We start from the raw sequence: 9390 nt of genomic DNA, 5'->3' as shown, positions 1-9390 counted from the left end.
TAATAAAGTCCTACCTGATGTGCATAAGGGAGTTAATATTATCAGTCCTGAGACTACTGATTCTTAAAAACACCTGCTGGCAAAGTTCCATCTTTGTATTAGTAACTTACATTTTGAAAGGGATTCCACCAACCCAAGTAATAAGAATGACCCACTGCATCTAAATGGCTTATGCAATATATTTGCCAAAACTTTTTCTGCTGAAGGTCTATTATTTTGTGTCACTGCAGTGGTGCTTAGGGAACCAGACACCAAAACACAGTCTGAACACTAAGTGTTCAATGAGTTTCCCTGGTAGACAATATTTTACATGTGCTGTCACTTGTTAACTGGGGAGTTGAGCCCATTCCATGTGATTACACCAAGACAGAGTATGCTTATTAAATTTAATTGAGTAATAAATAAAACCAATAATTGGTATTTAACAACATTAATACAACAATTTTTAAAATTTCTATTGCACAATGTCAAGGCAGAAAGGAATAAGAGGAAATATGACACATGGTTTTTAAAATGACATTAATGTCACCACTTCCAGATGCTATTCCTATGAAATCACATAAATTCCCAAATCAGGTTGTTTTAGGCAAGAAAAACTACTTTTTCATACGTAGTAAAAATGACAAATATCTAATGCTTTTTTGTCACTTAAAAAAAGAGTGATAGCTTGTCTAACATACTTCTAAGATTTTCAAATGAAAATACTCAGGACAGCACAGTATTAGCAGAGAGATGAGCAAGCAGACCAAGGGGAAGAAAAGTCTTAATGACCCAGCATTTATATGGAAAGTTGATGAATGATAGACTAGGCACTGTAGAATAGAAAAAGAAATCACATGCACTTTAAAATATGAGGCAAACCAGGCTGGCATCTACTTGGGAAAATGCATTGCATTCTTCTCTATTCCATGAACCATAATCAACTTATTATATATTCAAATATGAAAGACAAAACCAGAACACTTTCAGAAGTCACAGGAAGATTTTTTTTTTTTACGAAGGATTAGGCAGAATTTCTTTTGTGTAAGAAAACAGTGATAAAGGAACAGACAAACTCAAACATGTTAAAATTTAGGGACTAAAAAGAAAATAGAGTGGGCCAGGCGTGGTGGCTCAGGCCTGTAATCCCAGCACCTTGGGAGGCTGAGACGGGTGATCACCTGAGGTCCGGAGGTTGAGACCAGCCTGGCCAACATGGCAAAACCCCGCCTTTTTGCTGTTGTTTGTTTTTTGAGATGAAGTCTTCCATTGTCGTTTGGGCTGGGGTGCAGTGGCAAGATCTTGGCTCACTGCAAACTTCACCTCCCTGGTTCAAGCAATTCTCTTGCCTCAGCCTCCCGAGTAGCTGGGATTACAGGTGCCTGCCACCAGGCTCAGCTAATTTTTTTGTATTTGTGGTAGAGACAGTTTTTCACCGTGTTGGCCAGGCAGCTCTGGAACTCCTGACCTTGTGATCCACCCACCTTGGCCTCCCAAAGTGCTGGGATTACAGGAATGAGCCACCGTGCCAGGCCTAAAACCCCGTGTTTACTAAAAATACAAAAATTAGCTGGGTGTGGTGGTGGGCCTATAATCCCAGTAACTCTGAGGCTGACACAGGAGAATCACTTGAACCCGGGAGGCAGAGGTTGCAGTAAGCAGAGATGGCGCCACTGCACTCCAGCCGGGCTACAGAGCAAGACAGTGTCTCCAAAAAAACAAACAAACAAACGAAAACCCCAGATATCCAGATAAAGGATGCAGATGTGTCCACTTTCATAAATTCTTCACCATGCTACAAGAGGGGAACTGACATTTTGGTGAATCTTTGTAAATCATCAATTTGTCTATCACACTTTTATTTCACCAGTAGCATTGACAAAGCTAAGTCCTACAATTCCGTTTGAAATTACCCTTAAAAAGAACAGACCTTTAAAACCTACTACACTCACTCTGAGGAAGAAATAAATATGAATTTTTAGCAAATAAAATGCATCATTTTAGCTTGCCTCTTTGGAAATAGTATTTTTATCTTTCAAGCTGTACTGACAAAATGTATCTTACAGTCAATGAAAAACTGAAACTCAAATAAGCGGACAAGCCTTTTCAAGATAACAAACTCAGGGAGAGGCAGTGCTGACCCCAACACAGACCTTTCTAAGTGTCACGGCATTCCATTCTATCCCTCGGGACACCCATCCTGTTCAGTAAAGCACTCAGTCACCACCTAGGAGGCACTGGCACTGCTCTTTGTCCTCCTGTGTGCCTTAAAAGCATCTTCATGTTCAGGTTCTTGCACATCCTCTCTGGGGTGGGTTTTCCTTGTTCTTTGGGACAGTTTTTCTCTCTTCACAAGTCTGAGACAATCTAGAGAGCTGAAATCATTTCTGCCTTTTCCTCTCAATATCAGTATTCCATTGGCAGACCGTCAATGTGTCTCCGAGGAATAAAAGCTCCGGCTGGAGGAACAGTTTTAATGACCTAGCTTTAATGACATTACGTTGTATTGTCCATTCATTTTAATGTCCTAAAATTTTAATAACCCTAAGGGGTCACCATTTTAGATGAAACTATACCAGGAGATTCCTCTAAGGCCAAGAGCATCCAGCTGCTCTCCTGAGAGACACTACCCCCTACCTCAGGCTGTCCTTGGGGATGAGATGATCCCGGGGCTGATACTCACTAGACCCTCCAATAGACATGGCCACAATGCGTATCCTGGGTCATCCCCAGACAGTTCTAAAATGCCAGGACTAGGAAAAGACAGGAGGGTGGCTGAGGACACAACACCCTGTAGAGTTTTCACGGGGGGACCTCAACCTAAAGACATTTTGGTAATATGTACACTTAGGAAAGATGAAAAGAAGAGAGGCACAAAGATTTTTTTTACAGTAGAGTGTTAGATGATTTATTCTCTGCTTTCCTCTCATGTAAAATGTTTGGAAACAGAAAAATAGTTTGGCCACGGTGGCTCACGCCTGTATTCCCAGAGCTTTAGGTGGCTGAGGTGGGCGATCAGTTAAGATCAGGAGTTCGAAACCAACCTAACCAACATGGCAAAACCGTGTCTCTACTAAAAATACAAAAATTAGCTGGACGTGGTGGTGGGCGCTTATAAGCCCAGCTACTTGGGAGGCTGAAGCAGGAGAATCGCTTGAACTTGGGAGTCAGAGGTTGTAGTGAACTGAGACTGTGCCATTGCACTCCAGCCTGGCGACAGGGCGAGACTCCGTCTCAACAACAACAACAACAACAACAAAATTATAAATATATATAAAATATACATTTAAAATTATTACATGTAGATAGTATTTGAAGTCATGGGACTGACTGTAGATAGAAACAAGAGAAGGCAAGGAAAGTTTTCATATTTATATTTGTATATATTATATAAAATTAATATACATAATTATAATATATAAATATATCATATAGGCTGTGCACAGTGGCTTACACCTGTAATCCCAGCAATTTGGGAGGCTGAGGTGGCAGATCACCTGAGGTCAGGAGTTCGAGACTAGACTGACCAACTTGGAGAAATCCCATCTCTACTATAGATACAAAAATTAGCCAGGCGTGGTGGTGCGTGCCTGTAATCCCAGCTACTCAGGAGATTGAAGCAGGAAAATCACTTGAACCCAGGAGGTGGAGGTTGCGGTGAGCCCAGATTGTGTCATTGCACTCCAGCCTGGGTGACAAGGGTTAAACTCCATCTCAAAATAAATAAATAAATAAATAAAACAAGAAATAGATATTTATGTCAAAATATATAATTATAATACATAAATGTGTATATATATACATTTATTATAAATTTATTAATATATGAAATATATTTATTTCTGAGACAGGGTCTGGCTCTGTCACCCAGGCTGGAGTGCAGTGACACTATCATAGCTCATTGGAGCCTTGAACAGATGGCTCAAGCGATCCTCCCACCTCAGCCTCCTGAGTGGCTAGGATTGCATGCACACACCACCATGCCTAGCTAATTTTAAAATTTTTTGTAGAGACAGGGTCTTCCTTTTTTGCCTAAGCTGGTCTTGAACTCCTGGGCTCAAGTGATCTCCCTGCTTCAGGCTTCCCATGTGTTAGACGTGGGCCACTGCATCTGGTCTAATGCATTTTTTAATTTGCAAGTTTATATTATTTAATATTTTGAAGTACCGAATGTGTTGAACAACCAACTTGCAGAATTCCCGAACAATGGACGGTCAGCTGTCATGTCCTGGTTCAAATTGTCCCAGCACACCAAGGCTAGAAACCTTTCGGCCAACTTCCACTTATGTCTCCCGGGGCAGGACAATGTCACTTGGCCAATCCCCACTAAGAGGGACTCTGGAAAGGCAAGAAACTATTCTGTTCTCTATAATGGAATGTGACCAGAGAGAAGGCAGTTGGGAGGGCCAGCAGGGCCCTCCAACCAGCAGCGTCCACCATCGACTAACTGCCCTAGAGCTACACCGTGCTGGGCATTTGGGGCACTGTTATGAGCAAGAGTTTCCATTTTTCTTCTCATGGGACCTTCATGCTAGTGGCAAGAGACAATTCTTTTTTTTTTTTTTTTGAGACAGTTTTGTTCTTGTCACTCAGGCTGTAGTGCAATGGTGTAATCTCGGCTCACTGCAACCTCTGCCTCCTGGATTCAAGCAATTCTCCTGCCTCAGCCTTCTGAGTAGCTGGGATTACAGGATTGCACCACCACATCTAGCTAATTTTTGTATTTTTAGTAGAGATGGGGATTCACCATGTTGGCCAGGCTGGTCTGGAAATCCTGAGCCACTGCACCCAGTCAAAAGGGAGATTTTAAATCAATAAGTATAATTGTGATGAATGCCAGAAAGAAGAATGTGTGTGATGGGGAGGGGACCTAAGTTATTGTCTCATATTTTACCACTTTCATAGGCAATAACTAAACACTTAGAAGCTTAAAACAACACACACCTTTAAGCCAATTTTGGCAAGCTAGGAGTTGAGCTCATTTTAGCGGGTCCTGTGCTTGGGATCTCACGCTAAGCAGCTGGGCTGCATCCTCATCTGAGGCTCCACCAGGGCAGAATCCATTTCCAGGTCCGCCGAGGTTACTGGCATAATTCATTTCCTCGGACCCGCTTGGCAAGGACCCAGTTTTTTGCTTCCTTGCCTACAGGGCCCCTCCGAAGGTCCTTTCTCAGCACAGCATCTCCCTCCTGTAGCGCCTGCAGGCGGAACCTTTCTCTCTAGTGTGCGAAGGTGATGCACTGTGACAATGACATCCCATTGCTTTTGCCAGGCTCTATGGGTTAGAAGCCAGTCACCGGTTTTGCTCGTACCCAAGGTCAGGAAGACTATGCAACGGCATAGGTCATTGGGGGGTCAGTCACTTTAGGGTGTGGCTGCCACCACTGAACTTGGTGAGACTTTAAGGGTTGGTAGGAGCTGGCCAGGTACAGGGGTGAGGGTGTGTCAGGCAGGGGTGAGGGCATGGAGGGGGATGCAGAGGCCTGCACCCTGGCATGTCCTTTCACTCCCTGAGGTTTTGTTCTCCTGATCCCTGAGTACATCCCAGAACACGGTGGGGCCCTAGCAGGGGAGAGGTAGGGAAGCATGTGTTGTTCATCCAGGGACCTTGTTAGGCAAATCAGATTAGGGGCCAGGCTTTCAGTGGTGGGTGTGAGCGTGGGAGTGATGAGTGTGCAGGTGTGTGTGCGAAGAGCGATGGGGATGGGGTCAGCCCCAGCCACCATGAAGACCTGAACTGTGCATCCACCCATCCCAGCAGCCTCCCTGAGTGAGTGCCTTCAGGGCGCAGGTCCTGTTTTACACATGGAAGTGAATCAGAGTGGGACACTGCCTTGCCTTAGAGAGGTCACACTTCTTCTCCTTCTTCTTCTTCTCCTCCTTCTTCTTTTTTAAAATTTGTGACAGAGTCCCGCTCTGTTGCCCAGGCTGGAGTGCTGTGGTGTGACCTTGGCTCACTGCAACCTCTGCCTCCCAGGTTCAAGCAATTTTCCTGCCTCAGCCTCCTGGGTAGGGTAGCTGGGATGATAGGCATACATTACCATGCCTGGCTAATTGTTGTATTTTAGTTTCACCATATTGGCCCGGCTGGTCCCAGTCTCCTGGCCTCAAGCGATCTGCCCACATCAGCCTCCCAAAGTGCTGTGACTACAGGCATAAGCCACCACACCGGGCGAGAGGTCACACTTCATGCCAAGTGGGTGGCAGCCACTCAGACAGCACCCCAGCTGGCACTGGGAGTGAGGCGTGCTCAGTGTCCTAGGAAGGCAGAGGGCTGCATGAGAGGTTCCAGGAGGAAGGACTGGAGGAGGATTTGAGATTTTCACCTGAGCAGCTGGGTGGATGGAGGGGCTGTTCACTGAGAATCACAAGAATGTGGATGAGCAGGTTAGGGCACTAATAAAGCACTCTGTTTGGCCCGCGGAAAATTTGAGATGTTTCCCTGTGTCCAGCTGGGCCTTTGGGAAAGGTCAGGGCTGGGCATCTGACTGGGATGGATGTCTCTGGCAGGCAGCAGAGCATGTGGATGGTTTGTGAAGCCTGGAAAGGCATGAGATTTCTTGTGGCAGTGCCCACTGCAAATGGAAGGGCATTTGGCCTGAGTCCAGACATATACAAGTTGGGCAGAGAAGGGGGTGGGTCCCCAGGACCCACCGAGGAGCAGCTATGGAAGTACAGGGAAACCAAGGGTGTGGGGTCACATGGAGCAGGAAACTCAAATAAGATGAGGAAAGACGTTTTAAAGACGATCAGGGCTGGGACAGTGGTTCATGCCTGCAATCCCAATACTTTGGGAGGCTGAGACGAGAGGATAGCTTGAGGCCAGGAGTTTGAGACCAGCCTGGGCAACATAGGGAGACCTCATTTCTATAAATAAATAAATAAATAAATACCATTGGTACTTGGCATTTCAGGCTGGGAACAGCAAACACATGAAAGTTCTGAGGTAGGAAAGGGAAGTGATTAGCGCTTGCTCCTGGTTCCTTTATCAGACCTTAAAGAGATGCAGAGACATTTCAGGTACTCCTTGGCCGAGCTCCTTCAGGGAAGGCCTAAGTTCGTTTTTACTTCCCCTCTATTAATTTTTTTTTTTTTTTTTTTTGGAGACAGAGTCTCATTCTGTCGCCCAGGCTGGAGCGCATGCAGTGGCACCATCTCAGCTCACTGCAACCTCCACCTCCCGGGCTCAAACGATTCTCCTGCCTCAGTCTTCCCAGTAACTGGGACCATAGGGACGCGTCACCACGATCGGCTAAGTTTTTTTATTTTTAGCAGAGATGGGGTTTCATCTTGTTGGCCAGGCTGGTTTCGAACTCCTGGCCTCAAGTGATCCACCTGCCTCCGTCCCACAAACTGCTGGGATTACAGGAGCGAGCCACCGCGCCTGGCCCTACTTCACTCCTAACGCCCACCATACGTGCTTCCAAATGTTTGCTGAATGACAAGGTGAACGAGTGAATGGGACTACGTGACTTCGGGCAGCAGGCAATCCTATTCCTTGAACCTCAGTTTCCTTTTTTGTAAAGCAAGCCTGTCTCTCGCTCTCTGCCCTAAAAGCCTGAGTTCTGGGCTTGAGATGAGCGCGTCCTGTAGGGCAGACTGCAGGTGGACGTTGAGCTGGGTCTTCTAGGAGGCCAGGATCCGGCCAGCTCTTGGGTCCGGTCCTCCCGCGGGACACCGCACGCCCAGTCCCAGCGCCGCCCCGCCCAACCTGCCTTTGTTCCCCCAGGCCCCGCCCTCTCCGCGCAGCTCGCTCCCCATTGCCCGGGGGGCGGGCCCTGGGCGCCCGGCTCCGCTGGGGGCGGGGCTGCGGGCGGCGGGCTGGGCCGTGTGCACCTGCGCGGTGTGTTTCCCGGCCGCAACCCCGCGCCAGCTGCAGCTCGTTGATCCGAGCCGGATCCTGAGCGGGGAACACGGGCTGAAGCGGCGGCGGCGGCCCCGCCCCGGGGCTCCATTGTTGAGGCTGCCGCGGCTCTGTCGGCTGCTCAGCTGCGCTCCAGTCGGCCCAGGCGCCGCGGCGAGGAGCGAGCGCTGCGAGGCGGCAGCCTGAGGTGAGAGGGCGCGACGGGCGACGGGGTCTCCGGACCGGGCGGGGGTCTCTGCCCCGCGCCTGGCGGCTCCGAGCTGGGCTCCGCAGGGTCTGAGGTTGGGATCCGGGGTCCTTGCTCCAGGGCTTTGTCTCGGCCTTGGGCGGCACCGGGGGCTTAGCGCCTGCTGCGGTACCTCGTGGGCCCGCGGGGTGTCCTGGTCGCCCTGCGGGTGAGGGCCGGTCCCTACTGCTCCCCGGCTCCCCGCGTCTGCCGCGGAGGGGACTGCATGGACCCAGGCGCTGGCTTCTGCCCGGTTCCCCGCAGCGTGGCTGGTCCCCGCGTGCAGCAGAGGGGGCCCTGCGAGGGCCCACTCGTGGGGCGGGGTCCGGGCCACCGCGAGAGGGAGACTCCGCCGCCCTCCTCGCCCTCCCTCGCAGCGAGACTGCTTCCCTAGACTCACCGAGGGGACTGCGCGGACCTTCGGACGAGGGAGTCCGTGACTCTGCGTGGGGGCTCTTTCCCGGCCCCGCATGAGGGCTTCCTGAGTGTTTTGTCACCTATATAGGTGGCTGCGTGGACCCGCGCGCGTGGGTAAATGCGAGGTCCTTTTTCAATACCGTGAATCCAAGTATTCGTGCTATTTTAAATCTGCAATTCCTTGACTCTCCAGAGGGTTTTTAGATTAATTTTTTTTCTATTACTTCCTAGCGTTTGTTGCATAGTTCAGAGTACTTGATTAAAACTTAACAGGTCTGCCTGGTACGGTGGCTCACGCCTGTAATCCGAGGACTTTGGGAGGTCTAGGCAGGCGGATCACTTGAGGTCAGGAGTTGGAGACCAACCTGGCCAACATGGTGAAACCCTGTCTCTACTAAAAATACAAAAATTAGTTGGGTGTGGTGGTGGGCGCCTGTAATCGCAGCTCCTCAGGAGGCTGAGGCAGGAGAATAGCTTGAACCCAGGAGGCGGAGGTGGCAGTGAGTGAAATGGCTGCACTGCACTCCAGCCTGGGCCATAGAGTGAGACTTCCTCTCAAAACAAAAACAAAAACAATGTACTGGGTCTACCTCTGGCTCTGGAATTTTCCTGGAAGGCCTTCTCTTCTGGGCTTCATTTTTCTCACTTTTGAGGATCGTAAACTACATAATTTCCAAGAATTTTTGCCCTACACCTTTAATTCTTTCAAGCAAATATAGCAGAGAAAAATTCTCTTCCCCGCAATGGTGTAAGGAAGTCTCTCACAGAAGGGGACACATGGGTATGGAGAAGACAGAGGGTATATATATATATATATATATGTTTTTTTTTTTTTTTTTTTTTTTTTTTTGGTGACGGAGTTTTGCTCTGTTGCCCATGCTGGAGTGCAGTGGCAGGATCTTGG

At 48.5% G+C, this 9390-nt stretch overlaps 1 protein-coding gene and 1 pseudogene across 6 annotated transcripts in view; one reads left to right on the top strand and one right to left on the bottom strand.

The window, feature by feature from the left end:
• Nucleotides 1–7222: 7222 nt before the first annotated feature.
• Nucleotides 7223–8661, bottom strand: LOC135971361 (uncharacterized; annotated as a pseudogene).
• Nucleotides 7882–9390, top strand: part of LOC135971363 (SH3 domain and tetratricopeptide repeat-containing protein 1-like) — a 52191-nt gene continuing 50682 nt past the window's right edge. For 5 of the 6 annotated variants that reach the window (XM_073993949.1, XM_073993946.1, XM_073993947.1 and 2 more), the window contains exon 1: nucleotides 7882–8030. The gene's annotated coding sequence lies outside the window, so the exon portion shown is untranslated. Of the gene's footprint in view, nucleotides 8601–9390 lie in introns of all 6 variants that reach the window. The other variant, XM_073993948.1, reaches the window with a different exon arrangement.

This window comes from Macaca fascicularis, chromosome 6, assembly GCF_037993035.2.
Source record: "Macaca fascicularis isolate 582-1 chromosome 6, T2T-MFA8v1.1".
NCBI classification, from domain to species: Eukaryota; Metazoa; Chordata; class Mammalia; order Primates; family Cercopithecidae; genus Macaca; species Macaca fascicularis.
The sequence above is the reverse complement of the archived record's forward strand: the minus strand, read 5'-3'. Positions and strand labels throughout refer to the sequence as shown.